The sequence below is a fragment of the Lepidothrix coronata genome, unplaced genomic scaffold, assembly GCF_001604755.1.
Source record: "Lepidothrix coronata isolate B3197 unplaced genomic scaffold, Lepidothrix_coronata-1.0 Scaffold93, whole genome shotgun sequence".
NCBI lineage: Eukaryota > Metazoa > Chordata > Aves > Passeriformes > Pipridae > Lepidothrix > Lepidothrix coronata.
The window spans coordinates 958,581-974,447 of record NW_016690273.1 but is presented as its reverse complement, the minus strand read 5'-3'; the positions used below and the strand labels follow the sequence as shown (position 1 = coordinate 974,447).

General features: G+C 37.9%; 1 protein-coding gene across 3 annotated transcripts in view; it reads right to left on the bottom strand.

Moving 5' to 3' along the window:
- Nucleotides 1-15,867, bottom strand: part of CADM2 (cell adhesion molecule 2) — a 609,843-nt gene that overhangs the window by 149,336 nt on the left and 444,640 nt on the right. The gene's annotated exons all lie outside the window — the stretch shown is intronic.

Here is a 15,867-nt window from a genome sequence, read left to right as displayed (position 1 = left end):
CTTATTAATAAATGAGACCTTCCATTTACTGGAAGATATTGAGTGTATGAAAATAAAATCTTGCATCACAACACACAATCTCTGAAATGTTCTGCTCCAATCACATCAGATTGTTCTCATTGCCTCAATCAGGCACAATTTAATCAGAAATAAATTAGACTTCCTCTATTAGAGTAAAAATACACACTTGATTCTTATTCATACTCTTCACGTATTTGCTAGTATCTCATAAGGATTAAGGAGCTCAGCAGGTCTTCTGGCAAAGTGATGGGTTTTCAGGTGATCCTTCAGTCTGTTTTCCTAAGTGCACAACATACAAGACATTATGTGTGATAAAGGATGCCTTTTTGGCTGGTGACACTGAGATTGTATTAAGTGACAAGCTGATAATATCTCTTTCCCTGTAACCATATCTGTAGCCAGACGTCAGTTCTTTGTTTCAGCTAACCGTAGCTAAAATGAGGACCATTTTCTTGAATGAACTACATCTTTAGCCTAAGTAAGAATAGAAGGTTTTCTTAAAAAAAAAAAATTTAAAAAAAAAAAAGTGAGCTTGACAAGAGAATAGTCCCTGCACAAAAATATCCGATGGTGCTTTATGGGTAACTTTCCAAATAAAACTGAATAAAGCACTAGGAAACTATACCCCCCCCCAAAAAAAGAAAAATCTTGAACCAGAAAGGAGGTAACCTTCTGAAGAAAGAGATTCATTATCTTTTATCTGAATACCAAAATGTTAAATTAGTGTGGGCAAAGTCTTCAGGTTCACCAAGCATATTTCAGTCAACGCCCCTGGAGGTGTTCAGGAGACGACTGGATGTGGCATTTAGTGACAAGCTGGTGATGTGGCAAAGGTTGGACTCGATGATCTTGGAGGTCTTTTTCAACCTAAATGATTCTGTGATAATGGTGTATGTTTTTGCCTTTGTCTAGCCTCAGCTAATGCCCCATCTGGCCTAAGGTCATCAAAGAAAACTACCTTTTCCCTATGCCTAAGGCTCTTAAAGTCAAAGTCTTAAAGTCATCACCAAACTAACAGTATAATCCATGAAATAAGAGGGGGCTGAGAAGAAACAGTCATTCTCTGAGAGGAAACATGTAGCTGCCTCAGGTCACACAGAATATGGTCACAGCAATCTGCATCAGGCTCCAGGATGGGCTATTACAAGCATCTATCAAAAAAAAATAAAAAATACAGGAATGAGGGTTATCCTCAGATGTGATTAAAGAAAACACTGGAATTGCAGAACACTAAATGAGCTGCTGTCCTCTAAAATCATTTTGCAATGAGACAGCCTTGATTCATTCCATGTCAGCAAAAATTGTCAAATGAATGACACACTTGGGCTTCGAGCATTCAGGCTTCACATTGCCAAATGAAAGAAGAAGATGAAAAGGTCCATCTCAATACATTCAACTCTTTCCCTAATGGTTTATATAATGACAAGTATTATGTATCAAGCAGATGGGAGAATTGAAACAGAGGTGACATTTGATGCATATGTTTGCATCTCCTCGTTCTCTTGCATGAAGTGCTCCACAAGGCAGGAAAAGAAAGAATGAATTCATTTTCCTTAACTTTAATTTCTATGTGAGGAATCTCCTTTCATGCAAGTACTCTAATGAACAGCTCATTTGCTTGGGAAGATCATGATGGTGGGAATGAAGAAGGTTACACTCACTTTCATAGCTTACCTTCCCAGCAAGTAATTTGGATGCTTGGTCCTCAATTCAAAAACTTTTCTTCCCTATGGTCCCAAAGCCCAGGGATGCAAATTCTATGGAAGACCTGCTACTGTTTTCTCCCACAAACTGTATAACCAACTGATTTACCTCACTGAGAATTATTAAGTATGGACACGTGACTTTTATGTATTTATAAAAATCCTGGCTCCTATTTTTTCTATTAACAGCTGCTACAAGGAAGAAATGTGAGTAAATGCACTCATCATTTTCCCCTTAGACTTTATAAAAATTAGGATAGCTACTGCAGATTGGCTTCTAAAATAATAAAAGGCATGTGCTCTTTTACACTGCTTCATTTTGCACAGATTAGGAGAGTTCACCAGCTAAGATGTTTATCAATTATGGTTTCAGCTTGCTACCATTTAATGGCTTATTTCTCCAAGGCAATGAGAAGGCAATTTTACACAAATACTTTGTACCTCTCATGCTGTCTCATACAGAGCTCCGTTCTCTTTCAATGTACCTATCAATCAATATATCTATATTTCCTTACAGAAGTTGAGTAAGAAGTGAGGGCAGTGGCATTGTACAGGCATGGCATTCAGTGGACCCTGAATATCTTGTTTAGATTAACTACTGCAGTGAAGTACCTTACCTGTTTTTTGGAACAGGGAATAAAGGTATAGATCCTGTCTTTGTAGCTCCAGGCAGGCAGAGCTGAGGCGACTGCTGTACCCTCTGAGGATTGTGCCTGATCATTGACTGGAGGGGGCTTGAATCCTTGAAGATTACAGTCAAAGAGATTGTGGAAAAGCATTAAGAAGCAGTGCTTTTAGCTTGCTCTCAAGCAGCATAGAGTTTGCCAAATTTTCTTACTGATGCCAGCTATTCTAAAAATTGTGCTTCAAAGATTTGAGACATACATTTTGTAAGTAGTTTAAAGAGGTGCCAGTATCATGCTGATTTAGAATAAATCCGCGTTTGGTTGACTTGGAAAATCCTAACCATAGAACCACTTGTGTTGAAAGCAAACAAGATCATCTAGTTCCAACCTCCCTGCCATGGGGAGGGACACTTCCTACTAAGATCAGCTTGCTCAAAGCCCCATCCAACCTAACCTTGAACACTTCCAGCAATGGGGCATCCACAATTTCTGGCAACTTCTTCACAGGAGAGGTGCTCCGTCCCACAGGTCATCTTTGAGGCCACCTCAGGGCTCCCTCCAACAGATCCAGACCCTTCTTATATTGGGGGTCCAGAGCTGGACAAAGCACTCCAAGTGGGGCCTCATAAGTGCAGAGTAGAGGGGGAGAATCACCTCCCTCAACCTGCTGCCCACCCTGCTTTTGATGCAGCCCAGGATAATAACCTGGCAATAATCCAGATTACTACAACACATACTCTGCATCTCATTCTGAGGGAAGAATATATTGCCAAAACCACACACAACTGTTGGGGGATCTCTCTGGCTGTTTGCTAATCTCCAGAGAGGACATAAGATGTAGATTTGAGCCACCTAGCTCTGCCTTGCCTGGGATAGAGACAGCTGATACAGTGGAACTTTCCATGCAAGGTTGGGATAACCAGAAACACTTGAGCTGGAAAACGCTCAGTGCAGAATGGACTAAAACGAAGGGAAAATGCTTTTCCTGCCCAGCTTTTAGTTCTGCAGTTATTCTTGCCTTTGGCCAAAGCTGCTTACTTTCAGAACATGCTGCAGTGTGCACTGCACGTGGAGCCATGGGAGCTGGTGTCTTCATTTCAGCAGTGCTCGTTCTGTTGTTATTTTTCGCTCTCCTGTTAGTCTTCCTCACTAGAGATATTCAAGACCTGCCTGGATGCAATCCTGTGCCATGTGCTCTAGGATAAACTTGCTTCATCTCGGGAGGTTGAACCAGATGACCCACTTTGGTCCCTTCCAATCCTACCCATTCTGGGGACTTTTTGGAAAGTAGATAAAAGCGTTAAGGTATTTGCAGAGCTATCTTTGAAAAAGAGAGAGGGCAGCTCTTTCTGCATTTGCAGTTAATATTGGACTGTCCAAGTGTTTATTAAGAAGGTGGAATACCCGGATCCATGTATAATCCAAATGGATTTTTTTCTTTTTCTGTAAAACTCCAAGTGTATCTAAGCTTTGGACATCCAGATGTTAAAAGCACTTAAACTCCTGTAATTTCTGTGCAAAGGATAAACGAGGGTGCAGAGTATTAGAATAATGGAGAGACAAATATAAAATATTCCTATTTTATCTGTATTTAGAAGCAAAAAAAAAAATCCATTAATACAATGGCTGCTATATTTTAAAGTCATAATGAGCCACACAGGTTTTATTAATGCATAACATAATTTTTTAAAATTCCTTACAAAAAATAAAGTTATCATACCTGAGTGCTTCAGGGACCAGTATTTCCAACTGAGGCACATTTAGGGCCATTTGCAGAATGGAAAGAATGAAGCTTTGGAAAAGCCTATGGAATAGTCTTCATTTTTAATCTCAGTCAGCTGGAAAGCAGATGTTTATGTTTTGACAGCTATTTAATGGTAGAGGACAAGGTCCAAGCCAGCTGTGACAGTCTTTCTAAGCACATCATGACAACATTTACTCATATGGATGATAGCCTGCTATCACCATAAGAACATGAAAATGGGCACATGAACTTGAAATATTAAAGTTCTAGAAAAAAACCCTACCCAAGGATGATAACTGAGTCACACAACCCTCCCCAGCCTCAGGGCAATACTCTTATGTCACTGTTATAGGCCTGCTTTTAGTGCATAATTTTAATCGTGAAAGTGGCAACAGGAACCACATTTATGAAAAAAATAACTTCATAAAGGTGGAACAAACTATAAACAACGTTCAGTAAAGCTAAGTGATGTTATAACAGCAAATTTGGGCTGTAAACACCTCAAGTATCCTCCGTGAGTTATAATACCTTCTTGTATCTACTTTACTAAGCTTTAGTAACACATCCTAAGGAAATGCATGTCGTCAGGAAAGAAATGGTCCTTTTAATTATGAAGCTTTTATTCACTAAAATATTAACGAATATAAAAATATTATCCTGTTTATATGACTTAGCGGAAAAATACAACAGTGACTCCTTCACCAGACAAGCAAAGTTTTATCATCTGGACACTGCTGGTACAAAATGTAAGTGTTCTGCAAGGGAAAATGGATAAGAGGATGAAATGAAGTTTCTTTTGACACTTCTAAGAAAAAGGTTCAGAGGAAAATAAATGCATAAACTTGATTATGTTCTGTCCTTATTCGAGCTGACAATCTAGGGAAATTCAGAATTCAAGAACTGTAACAGAATATGGGTCAGTATTTCATAAACTAAGGTCTCAGAATTAGGGATTAACACGTAATCCTGTTGATTTTGCTGGAAACACATTCCCTTGGAACTACCTGATGAGCCTAACCAAAGAATTAATTTAAAATTTGAATTCACTCAAAAATTTTTGAACTGCCGACGGGATCATTTGGGGCTCTTGCTTTTCTATAAACCAACTCTTGATTTTTGTAAAATGCATTAAAAATGTTGAAATTACTTAAGATATTAAAAATTAATAGACCATTAAAAAAGAACAATATTTTAAGATAACATTATTTAAAAATAATATCTAACACGACCTGTATGATTGACTTAATAACTGCTGTTACCAATCACATAGACTTTAAAATGGCAATGAAATATAAGGCAATAAGGGTTTTCACATTCAAACAACTGCTGTCTGGGACAGAAGAGAAAAATATTGTGATTAAATGGTTTATGAGCTCAGGAAGAGACTGGGACTGAGTCTTGCAGTGTGACATAAAACTTAAACAATACTCTGAATTCTCAATTTCAACCCACTGCCAAATTTGAGATAGTTCACTATCTATGAGCCTTGGACAGGTGCAAGAATAAACCACTCTTTCTTTTTTATGAATGGCTGACAGAATCGAAAAATGGCAGCAAGAACACTAGTAAAGAAAACAAATTCTGAACAATGTTAATGTGCATCAGACTGCAAATATAACAATGATCTGGACATTTAAAATGTAGCCCAAGGCATAAACCTAATGAAGTTTCCATTAGAGCATATTTAAAGGTAATCAAATTTTACTGTCAATCAGTTTAAGAATATTGCAAAGTTGAGTTAAAAACACAGGTAAGTCTCTCTAAACCACTTAGGAAAGAAACTCTTTCCGTGATTAACACTCCTCGAGAAAGAAACCCTTGTTTGGTAGGACATTTCTCCTTTTAACAGTTTCTGTTTTAATCAGCATTGTTATCAGAGATGGTACTTTTCCTTGTGGCAGCACAAAGAACGACATACAATAAAAAAAAAAAAGGAAAACAAATACTGAAAAGGACCCACAGATAAGAATGAAATGAGTAGGTTTATCAGAAGTTTTAAAAATGTTTTTTTGTAATAGAAAACATTTGGTATTGTTTTATGTATATGGCATTCCAGCACCTCCAACCAGCCCACGTAACACTTCAAGCCAAAACCAAGATTGTAATCCTCTTTATTGACTTGATTCATTTGAAATAACAGTAGAAGAAACAATTCCTCTCAGTTCTGCTGACACTTACTAGGCCAATCAAATATTGAAACTGTTGAAGAAGAAAACTTTTTTAAAAGCCTGCTCTACTTCATTACTTTTTCAATGAGAATTTGCCTACTTTTTAATGACAGACACTGCTGATGTCCTCCACAGTGGTGCAGGAAACATAACTAAGCATGAATGTCATCCCATCCTGCTTCTGGCTGACCTGTGTATCCGAATCTTCTCAATTTTTTTATCTTATTCAAAAGTCCTCTTAAAATTCAAATCTGCAGAATTTCTTATCAGGTGAAAAAGGGAATTTGTCATCACAAGAAAAAAACACACAGCACATGTTTAAGTTTACAGAACTGTCACCTCCTATGGATTAACTTTCTAGAGATGCCATGAATGAGTCCCATAAACAAGCTGAAAATACCAAATGTGTGAATCCTCGAACCCCGACATCTTGGAAGTCACTGAAGTTTAATCAGTTCCTGACCACAGACACAGCTACATTATAGGACATCATCCTCATCCATGAAATAATGTGGAAGATGAGAATTTCCCCATTTCCTTTAGACCCTGCATCACTGTGAACATAGCTAAGAGCTAACATGTGCTGGTGTAGAGGAAGGATAGAAGAACTCTTTAGCATAGATATAGCATATCTATGCTACATATATATATATCCATATATATACTTAATTTTATCAAAGAGCAACGCCGCAGCGTTGATATTTGGTGAAAGTTTCAGAACTAGAAGTAATCACAGATTTCCACCCTGAAAAATCTAAACTGCAAGAGCTGGCCTGAGGCTGGCAATTGCTGCTACCACAGTTTCGGCTGAATGAGCTATCATTTGACCCTAAAGCACCTGTCCAGCCAAAACATATCACAGGATGGATGACAACAGCTATTTCAGCAGTATTTGTAGAGACAAGAAGGCATCAAGAGTCAATAGTGAAAGTAATAAAAAAGGATAAACTTTCCATTACAAATAAAACCCAAGAAAACCTTTCTGATCCTGTTTGTACAAGAAATTGTGTATAATGCCAAGGATTAGAAGCGGAGGGGGGAAAAATAAACTCCACATGTTATAACTGGTCAAATAAAAAAGAATGTCACTATAGCCCCCAGAAACAGCCTTCAGGAAAATAAGCACATCTTTGTGTAAGTAATTTTGCCACTGTGTTTACAGTTTCTTTGAGTATTTCTTATCTAAAGTTATTAGCCATCTCAAAAGCATGGGTGAAAAAAAGAAAAACAAACCTAGGAAACCAACAACTAAAGAGCTCTTTCAAAGGCACATTTGAAATCATATAATAAGCATTACTCCTCTCCTCCTGCCTTTTATCATTACTTAATGATGCATTGTTGGAATTGAGTGCTCAGTGAAAAACTTCATTCAAAAGGCTTTGAACCTAGTGATGGCCTGACAATTTGAAAATTTTAGAATTAAAAAGTACCATGGAGCTAGGTTTTTAAATTATGGTTTGGTATTTCAGGGATCACAATATTAAGTATTTGTGAAGGATTGTGAGCAGTGCTTTTAATTGTACTGGATCTAGAGGAAACAAAAACATGTCTCCACACTATGTTTTAAACCAACACAGACTGGTGTATTTTCTAGCGTAACTCTCGTTATAGTTCTATGTTACTTGTCAGACAACATTGCAGTCTGATTCCTTCTAGTTCTAATATATCGCTGGATTCTACGATATCATTTAACAAGACTGGGATGAAAGATACACCAAACAGGGCTAACTATGTCCAAACTCAACTACCCACTGCTGCTGCCAGTAGGAAAAGGCATCACGGTAGCATGGATGCTGCAGAGAACAGTCCTCTGACATCAATTGCCATGCTAAGCTTCAGCTGCCACCTACCTTCACTTTTTACATTTGTCCTCACTGCAATTGCTAAAATGACTCTGACTTGTATCTGCACTGCAATCTGAAGGCAGGCCTGAGCTTGCACTGCAACCCAGGTTTATTTAACCTTCGACATAACTGGCCCCAAGCGTGGAGCTTTGAGTGAATCCCCGAGAGGAAAGGAAGCAGCAGCACTGCTGTCACTCCGTCCCTGAGCACGGGGACTGCTTACTCCATACAGGCTTGTGGCTGTAAGAGGGAAGACAGGTGGACTTTGGGCTTTTAGGAACACTCCCAGATCATAACCAGTGAAGGACACTAATGAGGACACTGAGGACCCAGTGGGTGCACCACAATCAAGACATGACCTACTGCTGGCTACCAAATATGTGTGACATGCTAGAATTCATTCGCTCTCTTGTCTGTGCTGAGCTGCCCTGATGGAAGTTGAAGGTCAAGGCAAATACTTGTACTCTTTCTTAAACAGCTATTCCTAAAACCTCGAAACACAAAGCAGAACACCAGACCAAAGAATTTTGTATCTGAATATATAATTTTCAAGTAACACAAACAAGAAAACTCCCTAAACCACTGCCTTTACACTTTTTACCCTGCGTAATTTTTGGGTAAAGCACCACAAATAATTATCCCCAACTATAAAATATACACCTTCAGCATTCTATTACTGCTTGATTTATTTCCAACAAACAGCAGTTTAACCTATAACTAGCTTTCTTGAATGGGACCTGAAATTTCCTTTTTACCTTGGGAAAATATTTTCTTATAGCCTAATCTACAGAGTCTTTGGAAAAGGGAACACTAGTTCATGACGTATATAAAGAAAAAGAAAGTCTCTGATATGCAAGCAGCTGTGACCTTTAACATATGTTTCAAAATCACAGGGAGCATTTCAATTAATAACTTTATCAAACTGCTGCATTAAAATTGCTACAAATTATTTACTCAACTTCATTAACAAAAGACAATTCCTGCAACACAGCCAAAATAACTCTGAGAAAAAGACAGCATGCTGTGTCTGGTCACGGGGCAATTGAGCCCATTTAACACAGAAGGGGAAAACAGCAGAAAGTAAATGAAAAGTGCCATGATTGAGCTTGGAAATCTTACTGACAGAAAGTGATCACATTTCAAAAAGGCCGTGATAAAGAAACCGTCATTAAGCAATTCCTCTGTGGCATCAGAACACATTAGGAGGCAGGAGCCTGGAATTAGAATTCTGAGAAGGAACCTTAAACACAGAGCACATCATTTTTTAACTCTGTTATTTACAGATTTATTGTGATTTTTTTTTTTCCCCCCTACAGCTACTTCTCAGCTAACTCTGGAAGAACCTACACTGCTATCAAGCACCGTGGAGGTCACTCCATACATCTGATTACCCCCACACTTGATTCATAGGAGTGTTGCAAGACACATACTGAAAGCCACGGTGAACAATCCATTCATTCCTAAGACAGATGCATGTTACCAAATGCTTTTTTGGGCTCTGGATGCTAGAAGCAGCTAACTAAGTTTTACGGTAACAGTATGATTTCCAGAATAGTGGTTCTTAGGAAAAGGTGGGTACTGTTCAGAATAAGTCAGCAATTGGAAACACGGGCAATAATTTTATGAGGATGTTGCTAAGCGAAAGACTGTGATGGAAACTCATAAATTCACAAGGGAAAAAGCTTACTTATAAAGGCTCATATGTGGAATAAATAATGTATCTTTTCTGACTCTAGCTACAGAAACTCTGAAAGAACCTTCATAGGGAAGCAAACCAATATTATTAAATTTGCTGCAGGTTATCCACTTGAATAAAGCAGAGTGGCCTCAAAGCCTGCTGCTAGGAAAATAACAATTACTGCTTGCTCTGGTTTTTATACAATACCTAAAAACACATCTTTAATTTAGAGTCACTGTACACTAACAATGACAAAGACACTTTGTCCTCGAAGGTGTAATAAGTGTATAAGGCAAAGCAGACATAGAAGGGAACATTTAAATCCTCAAAACCATAAGCATCGTCGAGAAGCTGAAAAAGATTGATGGCCACATTTGCAAAAATGCTTATTTGATGAAACAAAAACCACACCTGACCACTGTCTCCCTAGACATCCAGAGACGTAAGGGTTCCTAAAAGTCTGTCTAATCCCCATCCCAGTGCTGAAAACACATAAAGGCTTATGAAAAACCCTGAACATTCATTTTCTCTGGACCACAATTTTACGAGGGACAGATGCAAGAGCACTTGTTACCAAAAACAGACAATATACTTTCTTCTTAAAGAAATGGGCCAAAGCCCTCAAAAGCTTTTCCCTGACGGTCAAGGATCTTACCTGTGAAATTAGAAATGTAAATTTGGAGTCTTTTAGATGGAAGATGGCATTGAATATTAAGTCATTGAAGTAGGATTTTCTTTTAATGTTTATTTACACTTTTACCAGGGAAATGTCACAGAAATATGGCTAAACACTACTATTGCCTTCATTAAAACAAAAAAAATGGGTGACACATGAATACTTCTTGCAAGGATCTTGAGAGAAAGAAGGAGAGAGAGAGAGAGAGGAAGAGAGAGAGAGAGAATAAGAAAATGAGAAACTGGAAACACAGAAAACATAAATCTTGTCTTTGATACTGGTAGGGCTTAGCTGCTCTAGCTGACATACTCCAGAACATGAACAGAAGCAGAAATCTACCTCTCTTGTGAGCTTTCCAGTAAAAGAGGTGTGCCTCTATCCGGTTCTAGACATCTCAAACTCACTGAATCCTATTTTATGGTCTTGTTTAAATCTTCCTTAAACATTTAAGTTGCTTAGATGTCTCTCCTCTCTCAGTACGCAGATATTTTTGAAAATGACAGCCCGTCTTATTTACCAAAGGTTACATAAGAAAACTTTGACTGAAAGAGAAATTAAAACCACATTTCATTAATCTTAATCTGGTACTTTATGCATAAAAGTATTTCTTCTGTAATTACCAGCTTCCCCTCAACCAGTTTCTACCTTCACAGTCTCTTACTGAGAAGTCATTCTGCTACTTATACCTAAAGTACTACAAAGGGATTTAAGATTAGCTCTTTTTCTGTCCTATTCTTTTAGATGTTCTTCTGAGCTCCTTTGGAGCCATTTATGTTCCTTCTTCATTCCTCATTTCTCTTCCCAGACATGGCTTCTGCCTCCTTTGTCTCTTTGAAATCCCCATCTTCTACAGAAACGAACAACGCACAGAAGCAGCGTTCTGAAATCTCACCTCCTGACGTTATCTGAGACCTTTCTGACACCCACTGCTCAAAATCTTGAGCCCTACAGAAATCTTCAGTGGAACTATGCAAAAGTGGAGGGAGTAACAAGGAGTACAGAGACTTCCAGATAATCTCAGAAGTGGAAATTAAAAAGACCTCTTTCCACCATACAATAGGTTTAATGGAGTTTGGAAATAACTTAACTTTAGCTGCAAAGTAATGAGTCAGAAAAGCAAGAGTCTAATTCCAGGTCTGTTCATTTGAACTAAACTTCCTTAGGACTGGACTGTTAGGGTGGGAGTTGGTAGTTTTCCTATCACTCTCCCCACCAAATGTGGCCTTCCAAAACCACCTGACTATACTCAAAGAACTGTAGCATCAGCCTATCCTTTTCAAGCTAGCCAAGCAGTTCTGGAGAGAGACAGGTTTAATGATCAGAGGTTCTATAATCTCCTATAATCATCAACATCAGAATCAGTGACTCAGAGGAAGAAGCTGTGGGGGAGTTTCTTTAAAAAGAGCAAGCAAAATAGAGTAAGCAAAGCACAAAACTAATTAAACTTCATGCAACAAAAAACTAAAGCATTTTTGATGCAATTTATTAAGGAGAAAAAGCTGTGAAATTAACAGCAATCAAAAACTAATTAAAGTTGATGCAATAGGAGCAGCCAAAGAATGCCTGATAACATTTATTGAACCAAAGAAACATGGCTGTCAAGTTAAAAGAAATCAACCAAACTCTGTTTTTGAATAGTAACACAAAGATAATTATTCTCTGGATGACACTTACAAAATAAGATTCAAGTCATTACCTCAAAAGACAAAAGGACTGACATGCTGTGTTAAACTGCCTGTGAAAAAAAGGGTCTTAATACAGAAACTTTATAAGTAATTCCTAGGTCTTGCCTATAAACAAATATGAGTCATAAATTGAAAACAACGCATTACTACTGTTATATCAGTTACTTCTATAAACTAATATTTGACAAATATTTAGAAGAATACCTTGCCTAAGAGGGTACTTCCAAGCCAGACTCCTGGTGTTTTCATCCTATCTTTGAAACTCATTGCCTCAGTGCCTTGGGCAAGTAACTAACATCTAGGAGTCCATTTGTTTTAGGATTAGGATGCAAAACTCAATTCCTAAATGTCAAGCACCATTTAAGGTATGGCCAACTGCCAGAAACTCTTTCTTGTGGAAAGTCTGGGTGGTAAATAGTGAAGTGGATCTGTCTGCAGTGAGTGTAAGGCACTTCAGTTTTCCCTGTGTAGTTGCACATCTTTTACACCACGGTCTCAGATTTATTAAAAAAAAAAAAAAAAAAAAAAAAAAAAAAAAAAATCAGACAAAACCAGGTGTTCACAAGGGGTATAATGAAAATGAACATATAATTACTTTTTTCAGTAAAATCTAAAGTCTGTTAAAAGCTTATGTTTAATTAAAAATCCATCTTGTAACTCCTGTAGGGAGGGTCACAGTGTCCCAGTAAAGTCAATCTCGTCCAAAGTCCTCGGTTTCCAGCATCTTTATTCTGGAATCGTCATTTAAAACCAAATCAGGGTTTTCCAAGTAAATCTCCAACATTATCATCATCCTCCTAAACACTATCACAAGTCTTCCATCAATTCAATGATCAAATAAAAGTCTATCTTGTAAAACATGAAACCATAGGCCAATGTACTACAGATCCCAAGCAAACTATCAGACTTCTTTTGTTCTTTTAATCTCCTCAGCCAAGAAGTTAATGTTTTCATAATTCAGTTCAATGCTTTTAAATTTCCCCTTCTTATTCTAATAAAAAAATATGGCACATCAAAAAATTATGTGGTATATGGCACATCAAAAAATTATGCCTAAAGCCTGGTGTACAATTCCAAAGAGCTGCAATCTGGTATTAGTGACATGCCTAAGGTAGGTTTCCATGTCACATGAATCCAGTTTTCATAAACTTGGTATTGTTTTTAAGCACAAAATAGTAAGTTAGTCTGTTTAATGGTTCTGACTTTTTTTTTCTTACTGCATTTTTACCCTCAATGAATTTTTAGTGGTGGGGGAGATCCTCATTACCTGCACAATCTTCCAGCATTACTCCTTTTGTATAAAAATGCTCACCATTGCATTGTCAAAATACCCATTTTACTTTCAGAGAGAGTCTACATCATTAACATGGATATTTAATGGATCCTTTATTCCTTGTCTGTTCAAAAATTGCTTAAAATTTCAGAACGAAAGTTTTCTTCTTCATTTTGTCTCCTTTATAGCCAGTCAAGATTTTAAACTCCTCTTTACCTTGGGAATAAACACTGGCTTGAAGTGAGCACTTGTTCACTTCAACAGCAGATGAATAAAGCTCCAGTTGATTCCCAGTAAAAAGAGTATTTTCATGTTTGTGTATTATAGACTTCTGCAGCCTGGCACAGAATTTCTTTACACTCAGAATCACAGAGCCAAATTAACTCCTTACATAAGTTAATGTCACTGATGAGGACAGAGTTGTATCTGCTATTCCATGTCATGATTTGGTCTCTTACAGTCACAACATGCCTACTAGGCAACTGTTGGGAGCGAGACTGCTATAATTTAATTTCTCAAACACACAGAAAGCTCTTAAAGAAATAGCTTTCCATGATTTTTAAGCCAGTTTTCCAGCAAAGAGCTACTGAAACATGAACTCCCAAGGCTTTATACCTGTCCTGTTTACATCACAGAAATTAATTTGCCCTTTTTACAAAAGTTCCCAGCTTATTTCTCCATCCTTCCCTGCTAGGTAAGAAACAAATGGGATTTACTCTCCCTGTCTGGAGCTCTGCATGAGCTCTCTAGCTGCCTCATTCTTCTATCTCAGCTGCCTGGGCAGTCTCTGCCTCTTTGAGTGGAGGAGAAAAAAATGCTACCTGCCTTTCTTGCAGAAGCAGAATAAATTTGTCTTCTTTCATGCTCCTAATACCCATGAATTTACAGATATTCGATACTCACACTTTCTTTAAAACAGACTGGAACTGGACAACAGATTCAAATATTAATGAGGCAGCATTTGGAAGAAGAGAATGTGAATTAAGTGATGGTGCAGTTATATTTGCTGCCATTCGCTAGGAACACTGCTGAGAAACGGGTTTTCTTCCAACACTTCAGATTAAACACACACTCACAAAATTCCAGAACAAGTCTGAGAAAAACCACACTGACAGTCCACCCCTTGCAGGACCATGACTTGAAAATACCAGCTCCTTTCTGTACACGGCGGAAGGGAGCACCTTTGAAGATTCTCAGATCATACTGTTGTCAGCACCACATAAATTACCCCAATTCAATTTCTATTACCCTCTGTTCCAGGCCTATTAAATCTTTACTAATAGGTCTCCTTCATGTCATGCCCGTACAGTGAGATGCAAGGCCCTTTTTATCATAAGTAAAACTGTGGTAATGGGAGGGATGGCTGGGTGACATACTGCTCTCAGACAAGGAGAGTAATTTGCACATTTTGAAATAAGAAATTAATCCTTATCGCCTCTATAACAACTTGAAGGACGATTCTGATCTGCTGCGCCTTGATCAGTTTGACATAAAAAAATACCCATTTATTGTTGGTAGTTAAAAGAAGAAAGAGGAACTTGATACAAAATATGAGTCCCTGAATATCTTCCTTCAAAATTGTTACCAAGCACATAAAATGAGTAAGGACATTTTCGTATCACTGCCATTTGATCTTTCCCTTTGCTACTCTCTCCCATGTTTGAAAACATAAACATAGATGTGGGCTATTTGACTGTCTCAGGAGAAAGGGGAAGATTCTGTCACAGTTTGAAAATCTGTATTAATAAGGGTTTGTGTTTTTTTCTTTTTTTTTTCCCCCACAAAATGGGTTTATTACTGACCAGTGTGAAAACCATTCCCTCAGGAAGCTGCAGTGCACCGATAGATTGTATACAGACCCCTTTAACTTACTTCATTACAAATTGACAACATCATTGCCAGCAGATTTTGTTAAACACAGATGAACTGCACCTCTTAAAGTCTTCAGCAGCAAGGCTGACACTTTTTGGACAGTAAATCCTCTCATTTTTGAAAAAGCAATGATATACACTTTAGGACACATCGATCTGGAGGATGAGTCCAAGCTCATCCAGGCTTAAAAATCTTGGAAATAGCACAGGCTGACCTGAGTTGCATTAGCGTTTCTGAATTCCTCTGTAGGCTCTCAAAAGAAGTGGTTCAAACATAACATGATAGGAAAACGTTTACAACTGTCGTGGGGAGCCTCTGCACTGTGTGTTGATGTGGCACTGCATCATCCTCTGATGATGAACTCTGGCTCGAGCAGCAGAGGCAGAACAGAAAGAAATATGTTTGGAATAAACTTTTCTTACATCACCTTAACTGGAATACAGGCAGACAGAGAATAATGTGAGTAATAAGGCAAGGATGTAGCTGGCAAGAGTGGGTAAAATATGCCTCTCTGCTTAGCACACTTTCATCTATAAATGGGTAAAAGTGTGCACCTCTTTGATAACTTCAATACTCA